We start from the raw sequence: 17,321 nt of genomic DNA, 5'->3' as shown, positions 1-17,321 counted from the left end.
GCAGACCTTACTCAGTCCACTGATTCAAACACTCATCTCTTCTGGAAACACACTCACGGGCACACCAAGAAATAATGTCTGACCAGCTGTCTGCATCCTTAACCTGATCAAGTCAACACATAAAATCAACCCTCACAGTATGGATGATAAGGAGATACTAGGTGATTCCCATAATGTTTATTAATTATTCTGCAAAAGAGTCAGGAATATGGATCTTTGGTCTTTCTGATGATCAAAATCTTTATTCACTGACACTGTACCTAGCAAGAAAACATTATCCAACAATCTGTCTCCTCCTCTGGCTCAACTTCTCACCCTGCTCTGCCCTCCACCTGCATCTGATATCTCTGTAGAGGGACTCCATTCCCTCACAACCTATATCCATGCAATGGAAAAGCCCACAGGAGCGGGAGAAGGGGACAGATTGCATTCCTGCCACAGTTCTTCTCCCTTGAGGCAACAGAGGCTCGTCACATGCCAATCTGTGGTCGCATTCCATTCTGGTGACACGTTTGAAAGGACATGTTCTTTTAGGCACAATAAAATTGAATCTCATCTCCACATGTGGAGCTAAGTAGGAAAATTACCTTAATTAAACGCAGCAAAGTTCAGATTTATTGCCCACCACATGGAGTGCTCTTAGTCTCTGAGGACCGAACCTGATATTCCAGAAAAGCCATTTTCCACTGGCGCTGTGCACTTGTCCACCTATGGCCTTCAGATGCACAGACTCGAGAAGAAGAAATGCGTTCCACAATTTTCAATGTGGTAAAGAGATTTACAGTTTAATAAAAACCATAAGTCCAACGCAACTAGTTGAAAAGTGAATGCAAAGTCAAATTACTGTTTAGGCCACATGTCCTAAGCAAGTGGGTTGACTGTTTGGCCTCCTCCCTGACCTCACTGGAATCAGAGGGTCTTCTTTGTTCTAAATAAAATCATGCTTTGGTATCCTGTACGCTGTTTTCAGTTCCAGGTAGTAAAAACTGTTGACTGTGGGAAAGAGATTAGAGAAATAAAGTAATAGATCAACAGTACATAAAACTGAAACCCTGAGAAGTAGATTGTTTTCCCTAACAAACAGGTCTAAGCTGGAAAAGAGGAAACACACAGAGGGCCCGGAACACAGTGAATGGCCCAATTGTGCGACAAGCAATTCAGAAAGGCAGGCAGCGAGGCTTACCCATCTAGCAGGCGCTTGTGTGGGGCCAGAATTCCCTCTGAGTCATTAATTTTAAACAGTGCTAAAATGCTAGAATTCTCATTGCACATGAAATAGAATGGATGCTCTTGGTAGACAAAGAAGGACTTCAAGGATGCCGTCGATCCTTACCGTACTTGCCTTGACCATGGGTTTTCCTTGGCTTGTTTTCTTTGTTTTAACCTGAGCAATCTTACCAGTTCCCATCATCACCACAACCACCTCTCATGCAATGACCCAACTGCTGGCTTCTCTTCAAGGGTCCAGATCCCCATTTCCAGTGCTCAACTGGGTGCCCCCACTTGTCTACTGGACATCTCAAATGGGGCTCCCACAGGCACCTCAAATTCCACATGCCCCCAACTCAACTCAGTATCTTTTCCACTAAGCAAGCCCCTCCTCCTCTCTTCCCTGTGCCCATCAACTCCATCCACAACCCCAGGCAGACAACTCAGCCAGAGGCTGTCATGCTGTGCTCTGCATGACCACAACTTCATGGCTGTGATGCACCCACTCTGTTGGCACTGACCATTGCCCAGCAGCCTCCCTGAGTTGCAGCTCCCCCCATGCAGTGCAAGAGGGCCAGAGCCTCTGACCCTGGCTTCTCCTCTCTCCCAATGTGCATCCCTGTGTGCACAGGTGAGCTCCTCTTGCAGGGTTCCTGACTGGACCCATCCAGGCTGGAGCTGCTCAGGCCCCACGATCCTCTCCCAGCCTGAGGCTGGCTCCAAGGAAGACCTTCAACTTGTTCAGCACTCATGCTCAGACCCCTGGCAACTCACGGATCCCTGCTGTTGTCCACTTGTTGGAGTGGTGCCTGCCCCACCAGCACTGTCTTGCCCATAGCCACATTCCCATATTTGTCTCCAGTAGCCTGTGCCTATCCTCCATGCTTGTCCCTTGAACAACACAGGTTTGAATGCATGGATCCACTTATACTCAGATTTTCCAACCAAACTCTGACGGAAAACACAGTATTCCCAGCAAGCAAAGGCTGCTTATGCAGAGGCCTGCCTTTCCTTACACACGGGCTCTGCAGGGCTGACAGCGGGACTTGAGTATGCATGGAGTTTGATATACTCAGGGGTCCTGGAACCAATCCCCACCCACACCAAGGGAGGACTGTATGAAGAGGAGACTTATTCAGGGAAGTGGCTCACATGGTTGTGGAGGCTGAGATTTCCTGCAATCTGCCATCTGTCAGCTGGGAAGCAGGGAAGCCGGTGGTGACATACAGCCTGAGTCCTAAGGCTTGAGAAATGGGGAAGGCGGTGGCTGAGGGCCTAAGTCCCGGTTTGGGTAGGAAAACCTGAGAACCAGGAGTACCAGTGCTCAAGGGCAGGAGAGGATGGATGTCTCCACTCAAGCAGGAGAGGGTAGATCCACTTTTCCTCCACCTTTTTGTTCTATTCAGGCCCTCAATGGATTGGACAATGCCTGCCTGCGCTGGTGAGGATGGGTCTTCTTATTCAGTCCACGATTCAAATGCCAGCCTCTTCGAAAACACCCACACGGACATATCAGATATAACACACTGCCAGCCATCTAGGCATCCTTACGCACACCACATTGACACATAAAATTAACCGCCATAATACCTAATTGTATGGATTGTATAATTGTGTAGATAAATATGGATCATGTAAGCACTAACAAAAAGAAGACAGAAGCAGTATTTCCAACACAGAACTCAAGTTAACACATTAAATGAGAGAAGGGGATGCCACATTAACAAAAGGCATGGTCTCTTTGCCTGGAAGCCTGTCCCAGCTTTTCATGGGGCTGGCCACCTGTCCTCTGGCCTTGGCTTCAGTGTGCCCTCCCCAGGGAGACCTTCCTGACCGTCCCACAAACAGTCCATCCCCTCCATACCTTGAAAAGGCTGCTCACTTTTTTCCTTCATAGCCCCAACCGGGATTCTTTTAAATTAATACTTATTTATCTGCTTGTTTATTGTTTGTTTTGTAGCTATAATGTATGAATCATAAAGTACAGGAGGCCGCTAGATTCTTTTATCTGCCATTGTATTTCTAGTGCTTAGCACAGTGCCCAGCACACCAAAAGCGTTTAATAAGTATTCCTAAAATGATCACCACTGTATAACATCACAAATCTAGGCACCCAAAAGTTCCAGAAATATCTTAATAAAATATATTTTAAATGCAGAAAAATTTAGTGAAACTACATGAACCAGTACCAGTCCGTGGCCCATTAGGAACCAGGCCACACAGAAGGACGTGAGTGGCAAGTGAGTGAGCAAAGTGTCATTTGTATTTACAGCCACTCCTCCTGGCTCACATTACCACCTGAGCTCCACCCCCTGTCAGATCAGTGGTGGCATTAGAGTCTCCTAGAAGCACGAACCGTATTGTGGTCTGTGCATGCGAGGAATCTATATTAGGTCACACACTCCTTATGTGAATGTAATGCCTGGTGATCTGTCACTGTCTCCCATCACCCCCAGACAGGACCATCTGGTTGTAGGAAAACAAGCTCAGAGCTCCCACTGATTTCTACATTATTGTGAGTTTTACCATCATTTCATTAATTACAGTGTAATAATAATAGAAATAGAGTGCACAATAAATGTAATACACTTGAATCATCCTGAAACCATCCCCTACCATCATCCATGGAAAAACTGTCTTCCACAAAACCAGTCCCTGGTGCCAAAAAGGTTGGGGACACTGAATTTCATTCAACAAATATTTACATAATTCCTATATGAATCAGGTTCTGTTAAGTAGTTGAAGCTGAGCTGAGGATGAAATGGACAATTCTGCCTCAACAAACTTGAATCGAGATGACTCCAGGACTTGGCTAACACAACTACCATTGACTAAATATGATATATAAACATATGCACATGGCAGTGTGTGTATATGTATTACTCTATTCCAACAGATAATATATATTTCATAGTATATTTTTGGAACACTGTCAAAAATTGATCATGTTTGAGGATAAAAAATATTAATGCTTTATCTAAAATTAAAATCCTTCATATTATTTTCTCTAACCACAATGTAATAAAACCAGACTTTAATAACAAAAGAAGAGCCAACAACTCTAAGTATTTGGACATTCACATAAATCTGGACCTACACATGGAAAACAAAATTGAAATTGAATTACAATTAGTATGCCCCCTACAGAAACCTGTAGAGTTTGCTCAATGTAGTACATAGAGGAAAATTTATAGAATTAACTGATTTTTTAGAAGTCAAAATAACGAAATAATTGAATTAAGCACTTGACACAAGGATATAGCAAAATGATAATAAAATTTAAGCCAAAATAAATAGGAAAAAATATAAACTCAAACATTAAAGAAATAAAGGGGGAAATCACAGTGGAGAAGTAAAAATAAACAGTTGGTTATTTTTAAAATAAAGATAAAACAGACAAACCTCTTTAAGTCAGGCCAAGAAAAAAAGAAGAAAATCAAACACAAACAGCATTAGCAATAAGAAAGGATATATAACCACAGACCCAGTGGAGACTAAATAATTATGAGAGAACCACACTCAACTCTGCACAATAAATGTGATCACGTAAATGAACTGGGCAATTTTTTAAGAAAGCCAACAAAAACAAAATTAAGTGAAAATGAGAGAACTGAATAGACCAGAGGAACTCCATGGGCTGAGATATGCTGGTGGCACCAGGAGGTCCCCTGAGCCCAGTTCCTGGACATGGCCCTGGGGCTTCTGTCCCTGCGGCCTCTGGCAACCATGTCCAGTCCTCTAATGACGCCTCTAAGACAGGTTCTGTGTGTCCTTGCGTCTGAGGAAAGCTCAGGCCGGTGCATCTGGTTCTCAGGATCTGGGTCCTATGCCTTCAGTGGGAGCTGGGCTCTGCAAAATAAAGGTGGGAAAGGCCCTGCCTAAACACAGGAATGGAGTTCAGAGACTCATTACCCAAAAAAGAAACACGTGACCACTACATGAACACAAAAAGCCGTTATTGGAAATTAGAGTGGATTTGAATTCACATTTCAGCAACCTCATTTCAGTGCCACCAAGCTGTAACATAGACACTCCTCTGGCTGCTCAAGTTCAGCACCAGGGAGGAGCTACTTTGAATTTTATATCTCACCCCTATTACATGCAACACTTATTTACTGAGTGCCAAATATGAGCAAGGTGTAATCTCAATGGTTTATTTACACATGTCCACCTAGATGCCTCCTAAGGGGACCTCAAAGTCAGCAAGCCCGGAAAGTGACTGCTGATCACTGACCCTCCATTTAGGATAATAAAAGCACCCACTTTGCATAGGGATTATAAAGCTTAAATGGGACTGTGAGAAGAACATGACTAGGGATAACTAAATATTCGTTATCTTTATTAGTATCCTCCTCTGTCTCCAACCTGAGCCTCCTATGACCCCTCCCTCATTATAAACTCATTCAAGCCAAGTGCAGCCTTTATTCCTGAGGACTTACCTCTCATATCACCTGCTCTGTACAGGGCAGTGGCCCCAGGAAGGGCAAGCCCTGGACTCTCTGCACTCCCAACACTGCTTCAGGCCTCCCTGACCTCTCACACCTCTGTGCTCCCCAGGCACAGAGCTCCAGCCACACTGCCCTCCTATGGTCCTTGAACACCCCAAGCTCATTGTGCACCAGGAACCTTTGCATTTTCCTGAGAGTTTCTGCTCCAAATCTTTACCTGGCAGGATCCTGTTCATGCCACAAGTGTCATCCTATCTCTCCTGTCCTCTGAGAAAACTTCCCCCATCACCCTAACTGGAATGCAGCTCCCTTCCCACCCCATACTTTACTGCCCCTCCTCATCTTATTTTCTTCATATCACTGCCTGCAATGGGTCTATCTGTCCCCCCATTAGAATGTAAGCTCAATGATCTAAGATCTTAGCCCCAGGACCTCAATAAATATATAAATAATGTATGGATAGATGAATGAATGGATGGGTGGATAGATGAATAGGCTGGTGAATGGATGGATGGATGGGTGGATGGATGGATGGATGGATGGATGGATGGATGGATTCATGAACTAATAGGCACTTCTGTTTTAAAACTTAAAATCTGAATGACTGCTTAATGTCTGTGTCTTAATAGAACATGAGTGCTGAAAGACAGAGGGTGTCCTACTGATTCCTGTCTACCTAGTGCCTAAAAGTATGCCATCCAGCTTTCTGCTGACTTAATTTAATTCATTCTATGTTGCCCTAAACTCTTACTGCAATGATTCTCAAATTTACCTGTTCAGTGCAGCCTCTGCTTTTCCTACTCTCTCCACTTTCCTTGTAGCAAATTAAAGATGGTCTCCTTTGTCCTGTCTCCCATTGAGAAGTGGGCTCTGATTTCCTTCCCCTTGAATCTGGGCTGGTCCTGGGGATTTGTGTGGCCAATAGAATGTGGCGGAAGGGAACTACTGGACTTCTGAAGCCAGGTCATAAGGAGCCTTGCAGCTTCTGCATGGGTCTCTTGGCAGTCTCATTATTGGAATCCAGTTGCCATGGTGTGAGGAACCCATTGCCACATGAAGAGTCTACGTCTAAGTCTATGCTTGAGTTCCAGCATCAACCTGCAGCCAGGCGAGCAAGCCATCCAGGGTGCCTAGGCCAGCTGAGCCTTCAGATGAATACAGCCCCAGCCAACATATGACTGTGACCACCTAGCCAACCACAGAACAATGGGAGATAATAAATTCTTATTAAACCACTAAGTTTCTACATAGTTTTCTAGGCAGCAATAGCTGAAGAAATACTCCCTAATAAATACCAAAATAAAGATGTAATGAAAAATAGGCCCGTATACACAGTAGAACAGAAGGAACACTGGGAGCTAGGTGTTCTAGCCTTAACTCTGCTACCAGCTAGTTGTTTAGGATCATGTAATCTCTCTAGGTCTTTTGGGAGAGAGTATTTTAATTTAAGAGATGAGGCCAGTCATATGTAACCCTAAGTCTTTCATCCTGTGTATGCATTTTTATAATTTGTTTTTACCAAACTTTATTGTATAACTAAATAAAGTAAATAATGTATATAATTTAATTCAGATTTAATTCAGATGTTCTTGTAGTATGAGTAAGGAAGTAAAAAATAAGTGCTACCAACATCACAATTTTGTCTTGGGTTGGTCCAGTTTAAGAAGCAAAGAAAAAAGTGGGACACCAGAGTACAGACCTGGAGGGCATCTTCGAGAGTAAAGACTCCAGCCTGCTGTAGAGACCCAATCAAGAAAATGAGTTGCCAGTAATTAAAATGTGCCTGTTAGAAATAGGACGGTGACCCAGGGTCAATGACAGGAAGGGTTTGGGGATTGCATTGTTTTGCTTTGTTTTGTTTTTCTTCTGAGTTTAAATGAAGGGTTTGATGATGTTGGCAAGTTGCTTGCTTCACAAAGAGAGGGTCAGAACTCAATGAGGGCTTCCAGCTCAGATATCATCATTCCAGGATTTTGAGCTCTTCCCTTTGTTTCTAAAGCAGAAATGTGATCACATGGCTCCCCTGCTGAAAAATTTATCGTGCTCCTATTGTCTGCAGCAAAAGGAACAATTCAAATTTCTCCATCTGGCCCCTCCTGCTTCCTCACCACCACCCACCCAGCCCCCACGCCCTCCACGCCCGGACACACTGAGCACCAGTCCTTACTGAGATGTCTGGTCCTTCTCCCTCGGGATGCTCATCTCCCAGATGGAGAACCAGGTAAAGATATGCTTCTGTCTTACCCCTGGCCCATGTCCTGTTGAACTTCCCTGACTGCAGCTACACCAACTTTGGATTTTGGAGATGATTTGAGAACAGCTTGCTGTAAAAGCTCTCTACTTTTGGCTGGCAGCTGGACTTTGCCTTCACCATTTGCCATGCAGGTGAGGCTTGGACTTAGTTGGTTCTTGGTGTGCTTGCCTCAGACTTGGTGACGCCCCATCCCTCCGCTGACAATCGGAAATTCTTCACTTCCTGCCAGGTGCTTCCCAGCGTGCCCTGCTGCCAGGAGAACGGCGGCAGGCAGGCGTCTCTTCAGGATGCCCTTCCAGCTGCCCGAGGGCCCCGCTCCTCCTCTGCCCTTAGCATCAGGGACGCGTCCACTCCCTCCCAAGCCTCTGCAAATGCTCCCTGCTCTAGGAATGAGGTGGAGCACACAGCACTTAGCACAAAGGCCAACCTTCCACAAGGAGTAGCTGTTTTTACATCATTTCCTCATCCACTTCTACAATTACATGAATAATTCTTAAATAAGTAATATATACACATGACAAAATCAAAGGCACAAGAGGTCAAATCAAAGGTCAAGAGGCATATCATTCAGTTTCTGACTCCACATCTGTTTTATCTGGCATGCTAGTGTGTGGCATGCATAGCACTCATTCCTGGGTTTTTTTAAATACTCAAAGAAATTTTATTTTCTCTTTACTTTGCCGAATAAATTCAGCACATCTTTCTTGGCATTGCAAATCACATATTCCTGATGTGGACAGTCCCAGTTCTAAGAACTATGGAAGCTTATTATAGTTTTTTTTTTTAAGTTGAAAATATTCTGATTTTTAAATGTCAAAAAAACACAAATGTATAAAAGGTTTATGATGAAAGTCCCAGTCCTATCTTTAGCACCGGGTTGCCCAACTACCCAAGACCCTCCACTGGGAGGCAAATATAATTTTTAAAATATTTTTTAATATTTTGCTATTAATAAACTAAGCTAGCCACCTGTAGTTGACCATGTCCTCCTTTTGCCACTGCAATGTCAAAATGCCCACTTCTGTTTTGGGCACTAAGATAATGCAGTTCTGATTTTCTGCATTAGTCTCCTCCGCTTGACTGCAGGCACCTTGACTGCAGGGAACACTAAGGCATCAACGGATGTCTCTGGGACTATGTTGACAGAGCCATTCCCCCACAGAACTTAATAATCAATGAGACAGATAAACTGCACATACCTGTGGAACTTTGGGGAGCCAAGGGTCAGAATCCACCATACCCACATCTCTTCTTCCACATGTCTTCTTCCTGTTTCCAGAGCAGCAACCAAGGCTCATACCAGCCTCTCACCCACTTCAAACACATCCCTTACCCTCACCTGTGGGGCAGGTTTCCCAGGCTCTGGGGCCACTGCCCGTCTGGACAGGAAGTACCTGGAGAAGAGGTCCAGGGGGTGGAATGCTTTGGCCAGAGGAGCAGGCTGGCTCCAGGCTTGTATGCTGGGAGGGGGATGATTCCTTTGGGCTCATGGCATCTGGCCTCTCTGGCAGCAGATTCTCCCTTTTCTAAGCCTGCCCCACTCCCTCATGATTCTCTGGATTTCTCACATCACACCTGTCTCAGACCACAGGCCACTTAATGACCTCAGAGACTAATTAACCACCATGCCAACTAAAACATGACCTGCATGCCCCTCCCTTGGTTGTGATTTAGGTTCTACACCACAATCCTTTCTAGTTATTTGGTTTCTTCACGTGTTACTTGTCCCTATCACCAAAATAATAATAGATAACAGTTAAGATGAGGGAAACTGAATCAGTGGCCTGCCCCAGGTCACAGGCCAGGAGAGACAGCCCCAGCTCCAGGGCCCAAGCGCTGAGTTCTGTGCAGCCAGAAGAAGCTGCTGCACATGCCAGCAGGTGGGAAGGGGATGGCAGACCTCGCTTTAGAAGTGGAGGTGCAATTTAGGGTCCTATTGGATGACAGCCAGGAACACACAGACCCTGCCCAAATCACAGCCACCATCCTGTGAGGCTGCTGTGAGAGAGGAACACACCCAAAGGACAAGTCAGATGGGGAAAGTAACAGTACTTCAGATGGGGAAAGTAACACTACTTTGGATGAGGAAAGTAACAGTACTTCAGATGGGGAAAATAACAGTACTTCAGATGAGGAAAGTAACAGTACTTCAGATGGGAAAGGTAATAGTAATTCAGATGGGGAAAGTAACAGTACCTCAGATGGAGAAAATAACAGTACTTCAGACAGGGAAAGTAGCAGTACTTCAGATGGGGAAAGTAACAGAACTTCAGATGATGGGGAAAATAACAGTACTTCAGACAGTGAAAGTAACAGCACTTCAAATAGGGAAAATAACAGTACTTCAGATGGGGAAGGTAACAGTACTTCAGATGGGGCAAGTAACAGTACTTCAGATAAGGAAAGTAACATACTTCAGACAGGGAAAGTAACAGTACTTCAGGGCAGCTGCACTTTTTGTTACCCATCCCCTTTGCAGGACCTGCATTGGTGCTGGGTAAGAAGGTCCAATCCCAGCTCCAAGGGGCTTCCCCAGCTTACCCCCATCCCTCCCTCCCACCTACCCTAGCCCAGCCCCAGGAATGCCAGGCTCCAGCCAGACACAGCAGAGAAAGTGACCAGGTGAGACACTTCACGATGCTGACCACCTGCCCAGAGTGTGGACTATCTCCTCCTCCGCTGGGAAGCATGGGGAAGACAGGACACCAATGGGAATCAGTCAAAAGAGGCTTCTAGAAAGTTTCCAATAACTGGCATTGAGTTTGTCCTTTCCTGTTCTCTCAAAATGTTAGAGAAGACAAACATAAAATACATGGGTACAATATGAAGTGTAGAGGGCCTGGAAGTGAAACCCTGCTTCTGCAGTCTGAATGTGCCTGTGTCTTCCACCCCACAGTGCCAGCCTCCCTGCAGGGCACGCCCAGCCTGCCGAGGGCGACTGACCCACCTCTTTTATTCCCAGCCGCCTCCAAGGTGCCCTCTGGGTGCATGGGGAAAGAGTCACATGGTCTTATGGGGGTGGTAAGCAAGGTAAAGAGTTCCAGAACCCATGCCCAGATGCTGATCAACTATTCCAGAGTCCGAAACAGTTTCCTGTGTGGCACTGCAGGGGCAGTCCATCCTCCCTGTGCTCAGTCCAGCCAGGGTCCCCTGCTGCTGAGTCAGCTGGCCACAGAGCAGAGAGCAGCACCCTCGACACAGCCTCACCCTCCTCTGCACCTGGCCCACACAGTGAACCCACTGGCTCTCAACCCAGCTCCTCCCCACACAGGAGCCCATGGTTGGGCAAGAAACATTTCCTTGGTTGGGCTGACCCTGAGGAGGCAAATTAAACCCTGGCCCCAGTGCCTGGTCAGCAGGTTAATTCAAGGTAACTTAGTGATGAGTCAGGGGGTGACCCAGGCACTGGTGAAGTGTAGGGTAGGCTCTATTCCATCCTGGAGCACCCACGTGCACAGAGCTGGGGGAAGGCTCTGCCCACTGTGGCCTGCCAAGGGCCCAGGGCCACTTACACTGACCTGCCCCAACTGAAGCCTCTGCTTCCAAAATTTAAAAAAAAAAAAAAAACAAGAATATCTCCTGGGCTGTGGATCCTCCGTGAGGTCCAGCTTGTCAATTCTCCTTTGAAGGTGAACAGCAGAAACTACACAAACTTAAAACAAAGACTATAAACCACTAAACACACACAGCTTTACTATTTCAAGGAGGTGGTGGAGAGAACGCCAAGGTGGGGTAAGAACATGTTATAAATCAGCTCCCACCTGCCAGCGTTCCAGCCATCTCACCATGAGAGGTGGTGAGATGAAGTCATCAGCAGTGGGAATGCTGAGCCCATCCTGGAGCTGTGGCAGGATAAAACACTCGGGGACTCTCCAGGGCAACCCATGGCCTCCACCTCACTGGGATTTAGCTGATATATTCAGAGGTGGTCTTGGTCTTGGGCTCCAAGGAGACAAGAAGGTGGATCAACGGTCTGGGTGTGTGCAACCACGTTTTCTGCTGCAGTTAGTATGACCGTGGCTCAAATGCACCTTTGTTCCTGCTCCAGGAAGATGATGGGGCCCAAAGGAAAAAGCAGAGATGTCTGGGTTAGCAGAGGTGAGTTTTAATATTGACTCAGCCACTGCTGAGAACCTTGGGAAGAGGCCAGGCAGACTAGGAGAGAAGCCCCTGGGTATTCAGGATCTCAGCAAGGAGGCCAACAGATTGAGCAGAACCAATGGAGTGGTTCCACCAATTGAGTGGAAGCCAAGTCAAGGAGACATGGATGTTCCCAGTTGGATTTGGAGGACGGAGGAATAGATGCTGACCTTGGAGAAGCGTGAGGATTGGAGTTGGGCATTGACCCTCTCCACACCAACTCCCACTTCCAAGAGCTGAGACTCAGAGAGGGCTGACTGCTAGACTGCACTCCTATAGTTTTTCCCTCAACAACCACCCAGAAGGTGCCAGCCCCTGTGCTAGCCATGAAGAAAAAAAGGGTGAAGACCAAATGTGACCTCTCTGCCACTGTGACTCTAGGCACAGCCACCCTGGCCCACATCCTGGGCTTCCTACATGGTGTCCTTGATTTGGGTGGCTCCCTCTGCACCTGCCCTTTCTCTCTGATTTTTTTTTCTTTCTCAACTGGAAGGATCCGTGTTCTCTGAACATTTTTTCTTCTACAACTAAATGCCCTGGTAGAAAATAATTTGAGGGGCAACATTCTTTCCCTGGTCACGCCCGGCACTGGTGGATCTGCCCTCTGCCCTCGGTGCCCGTTTCTCAGCACATTCCTGTGTTTCCATAGCTGACAGCCCCACCCCAGCCCTCTCTGTTCTCACCTGGCAGACAGGTGGGGGCGCTCAGGGTAGATGATGGGTGGAGACTGTGCCCACCAGGAGTGACTCCTGGATCTTCAGAGGCCACCTTCAGGGGCTGGCAGCCATTGTGAACACCAAGGAGATGATCCAAGTCCTAGTCCAAGACCACACCCCACTCCTTGCCCCGACACGGCCCACTCAGAGGCTCACTGCCTTCACGTGCCTTCTTTTACTTCTCCTCAAGTAGCCCTGTAACTATGGTTGAGTGTGATTATGCACATGGCATAATTATAATGCATATCTGCCTCCCTCCACCCCAGCACCTTTCGCCTGGGTTCTCACCGGCTCCCACACTGGCCTTGACTTCCAGAGCTGTCTCACTATGTGTGTGCACACATGTGTGCACGTGTGTGTGTGTGCATGCACACGATTCCATCAGATTCTGAGGGGTAGAAATCCTCTCTCCGCCAGATTCTGGTTGGTAGAAATCCTATATTTACACCTCAAGTTCAGCACATAGACAATGCATATAGACAAGCATATAGAAAGCATATAGACAACGTAATGCTTTCCTGTTGGACTTCATTGAATCTTGAAGTTTCTCATTTCAATTCTGGAAACAGAAGAGTGGCTCAGATGATGGGCTCCAGAGCCCTGAAATGAGCATGTTGTGAGAGTGGCTGCTGATGCTCCAACTGTCTTCTCGAGGGCCTGTGGTGTGTGTTAAGGGGGCTACAAACAGAACAGATGTTTCTGCCCTTCTTCTCAGCTGGTGACTGTCATGACCATTTCCAGTCACCCCAGCACACGCAGGGCCTCCAGTTACACAGAAGCATCGGCTGGAGCAGCGTCTGCTCATGTGTAAAGACAGTGTCACCTGGACAGCTGCAGGGCTCAGGACTGGGGGACATCTGTTGCCCCTGTGGAGGGAGCTACTCTAAAACTTAGGGAACAACAGAAAGATTTGAGAATTTCAGGACTCAATGACTCAGCGGGGCTGCTAATAGGTCATCATCTCCCTTTCTATAGCTCTTTAATTTTTTGTGTGGAGTAGAGTTCTGGAAACATTGGATCTCTTCTCCTTGCCACACAGACTACTTAAGAGACATCGATCCTGTCTTTTAAATTGTCTGTTGTAAAGCTATAAGCTTTGATAATTTTTGTATCTGTGTAGCTGTTGTGAGTTCTGAAAACGTGAAACGAATCATTATTAACTATCAAATAAAAAAGCCAGTGAGAACACTTCTGGCATCTCCCAGCCGTTGTAACTGTTATCACTGTAGATCTGGCATGTTATTCATTATATTCTCTCCATCATGCGAAGGGTGGTTGTTTTTATTGTTCATTTCTTACACACATGGAAACTAAGGATTAACTCACCCAGGCTAACAGAATTGGTGGCCAGGTTTTGTTGCTCTTAATTTCATTATTTTTCCATTTTATGAACAAATTTGCTTACTATAGAGTGAATTTATAACTTTCACTAGGAGGGTATCTGTTACACAGTGGGCAAGAGAGTCACAAGCAGTTTCTGTGTGGGTGAAAACAGAGCTGGAGATGGGCAAGGCTTATTCCATGTGGGTTTCTTTGGAATAATTTCTTTATAAAGGGAATTGGATGGCTTAAAAGACATTAGATGTCATCTTACCTACAAAACAATGCTCTGTCTTGAATACCCACTGTGGATGCACTACTTTACAAAGCAACATACCTGCGTTATGTCAGTTCTAATAATCAGGTCTTCCTTCTATTAATACATTTTGGCCTCCATTTGGACAAGATATGGTACATCTTTTCCACATCACGCAGCCACAAACATCCTTTTACAGTCCTGAACTATGATCCAACACAGTCCCCATTTCTGTCAATTTTGTAGCAACCCCACATTAAGGCCAGCGGCCAACAACTGTCTCCTAAAACACGTCTGGAAAATGTCCCTTCCACTTGACATAAATCCTTGGTTACGTTCACTTGCCCAAATGCACACAAACCTTTCTTCCAGCTTATCATTCAACCTGAGGCAATTAGTGTAAAATGTGTGCTAGATATTGGTTATCATGAAGGTGAATGGGACAGGTAGCAGTGAACAGAAACAGGAAGAGTCCTTTCTGACATCTTGAAACGCTAACATCCAAACAAAATCCAACTCTCCCAGACTAATATTCCCATCAAATAAACCGATTCATTTAAAATAACCCAGTCTTAGAGTCTCATGGGACCCCCAAAAGCAACTGGTGATTACAGCTTTATTTTGTTGTGGTTTACAAACTATCATTTCTAAAAAATCCATTCTAAAATATTTCCTGAGATGATTGCCATTGCTCTGTTGTTTAAAGACACCATATTATTAAGTGTTGTGTTTTGTCATGGTTGTTTTTAGTTTGGGTTGGGACTGGTCTATCCATCTCATTTATACTAACACACTTTCTTCAAGCCTGAGTGATAATCTTTCCAGTGCTAATGAAAGTGGCTGTACCCTGAAGGTCAGGAAATGTTTCTTATCAAAACAAATGTTGAGCTTCAAGAGCCAAGGCAAGGCAAGGGGACATGCGCTGGGGGAGGGAGGTAAGGTGAGAAGAGATTTATAAACAAAAGAAACAACAAATGCAAAGGGCCCAGGGATGAAGAGATCATGTCAGGATGCAAGGGCAATTCTCCCAAATGCAAGAGTGCTTTTCGCAAATTATTAGGACCAATAATAGAGAAAAGTTGTTAGACATAAGACCAACATTAAAAAAAAATTCACCATGAACAGCTGATTAGAAAATGTAATTTAAGAAAGAGATTGCATTTACTATAACAAGAGTCTATATATCTGGTGAAAAATCCTATGGAAGCAGCACAGAACCATTTTGGAGAAATTTTTTGACTTTTTTTGAAGGACATATAAGAGGTCAGGAGTTCAAGACCAGCCTGGCCAACATAGTGAAACTCTGTCTCTGCTAAAAATACAAAATTAGCCAGGTGTGGTGGCATGCACCTGTAATCCCAGCTACTTGGGAGGCTGAGGCAGGAGAATCACTTCAACCTGGGAGGCAGAGGCTGCAGTGAGCTGAGATCAGGCCGTTGCATTCCAGCCTGGGCAACAGAGCAAGACTCCATCTCAAAAAAGAAAGAAAGAAAGAAAGAAAGAAGAAAGAAAGAAAGAAAGAAAAAGAAAGAAAGAAAAATAAAGAAAGAAAGAAAGAAAGAGAGAGAAAGAAAGAAAAAAGAAAGAAAAGAAGAAGAAGAAGGAAGGAAGGAAGGAAGGAAGGAAGGAAGGGAAGGGAAGGGAAGGAAGGAAGGAAAGAAATGAAGGAAGGAAAGAAAGGAAGGAAGGAAAGAAATGAAGGAAGGAAGGAAACTAAGAAAGAAAGAAAGAAGAAAGAAAGAAAGAAAGAAAGAAAGAAAGAAAGAAAGAAAGAGAAAGAAAAAAAGAAGAAAGAAAGAAAGAAAGAAGAAAGAAAGAAAGAAAGAAAGAAAGAAAGAAAGAAAGAAAGAAAGAAAGAAAGAAAGAAAGAGAAAGAAAGATCTGAAAAACTGTATTGGACACCATGGTTGTAAAGACTTATTATATAGATGTGACTTTTCCTCCAAATAATTCACAAGTGCAGTGAAATTCCCATCAAAATTCCAAGCAGCATTTCCATGGAGCTTGTTGGGGTCATCCTAAAGGTTATTTGAAAGAGTAAAGGCAGCCGCGCACAGTGGCTCATGCCTGTAATCCCAGCACTTTGGGAGGCTGAGGCGGGTGAATCACGAGGTCAAGAGATCGAGACCATCCTGGCCAACATGGTGAAACCACATCTCTACTAAAAATACAAAATTAGCCAGGCTTGGTGGCGCATGCCTCTAGTCCCAGCTACTCAGGAGGCTGAGTCAGGAGAATCGCTTGAACCCGGGAGGCAGAGGTTGCAAGTGAGCCGAGAATGTGCCACTGCACTCCAGCCTGGTGACAGAGCAAGACTCTGTCTCAAAATAAATAAATAAATAAAAATAAATAATATAAATATAAAAGAGTAAAGGCACAAAACAGTTGAGACAGACAAAATAGGGAAACTGGAAAGAGGCCCACACATTTATGGGAATTGAAACTACAATAAAGATGGTAGTATAAATCAGTGGGGGAAAGAGGGACAATTTAATAAATGGCAACTTAACAATGATGTCAAACGGCCCCAGGACCCCACGTGATCCACTCCCATGTCCTCTCTTCCCTCATCTCTTACCACCCCCTTCTCCTTGTGCTCTGGCACTTGGGCCTCTGCGCTGGTCTTTGGAGTGGGGGATGCTTCTATCTCAAGCCTTGCCCACTTGCAGGTTCCTGGGGCTGGAATGTTTTTCCCCAGAAAATCCACACCCCCTTGACCCTTACACAAGTGGCATCTTCTCAATGAGGCCTTTCTCTTCTAGACCACCCCTTCTAACTTCTAAATTCCGCCACTACCACCATTACCTGCTCCACTGAAAATACATACACTAGAATAATCCTGGTGGTTTTTGGTTTGGGTTTGTTTGGTTGATTGGTTGGTTAGGGTTTTTTTTGTTTTTCCCATGCCTTTCAAATGTAAGCCTTGGGAGGAAGGAATTCTTGTCCCATCTGTTCACTGTGATATTCTTCCGAACAGT

The 17,321-nt window shown here is 45.2% G+C and overlaps 1 long non-coding RNA gene across 1 annotated transcript; it reads right to left on the bottom strand.

The window, feature by feature from the left end:
- Positions 1–4,106: 4,106 nt before the first annotated feature.
- LOC100595648 lies at positions 4,107–9,408 on the bottom strand. The gene is made up of 3 exons (XR_001114852.1): positions 9,306–9,408; positions 9,111–9,180; positions 4,107–5,058 (listed from the first exon to the last, which is right to left on the bottom strand). It is a non-coding gene; the product is annotated as an uncharacterized LOC100595648 (long non-coding RNA).
- Between the last annotated feature and the right edge of the window lie 7,913 nt (positions 9,409–17,321).

This window comes from Nomascus leucogenys, chromosome 18 (assembly GCF_006542625.1).
Source record: "Nomascus leucogenys isolate Asia chromosome 18, Asia_NLE_v1, whole genome shotgun sequence".
NCBI classification, from domain to species: Eukaryota; Metazoa; Chordata; class Mammalia; order Primates; family Hylobatidae; genus Nomascus; species Nomascus leucogenys.
This window is presented reverse-complemented; position numbering and strand designations above follow the sequence as displayed.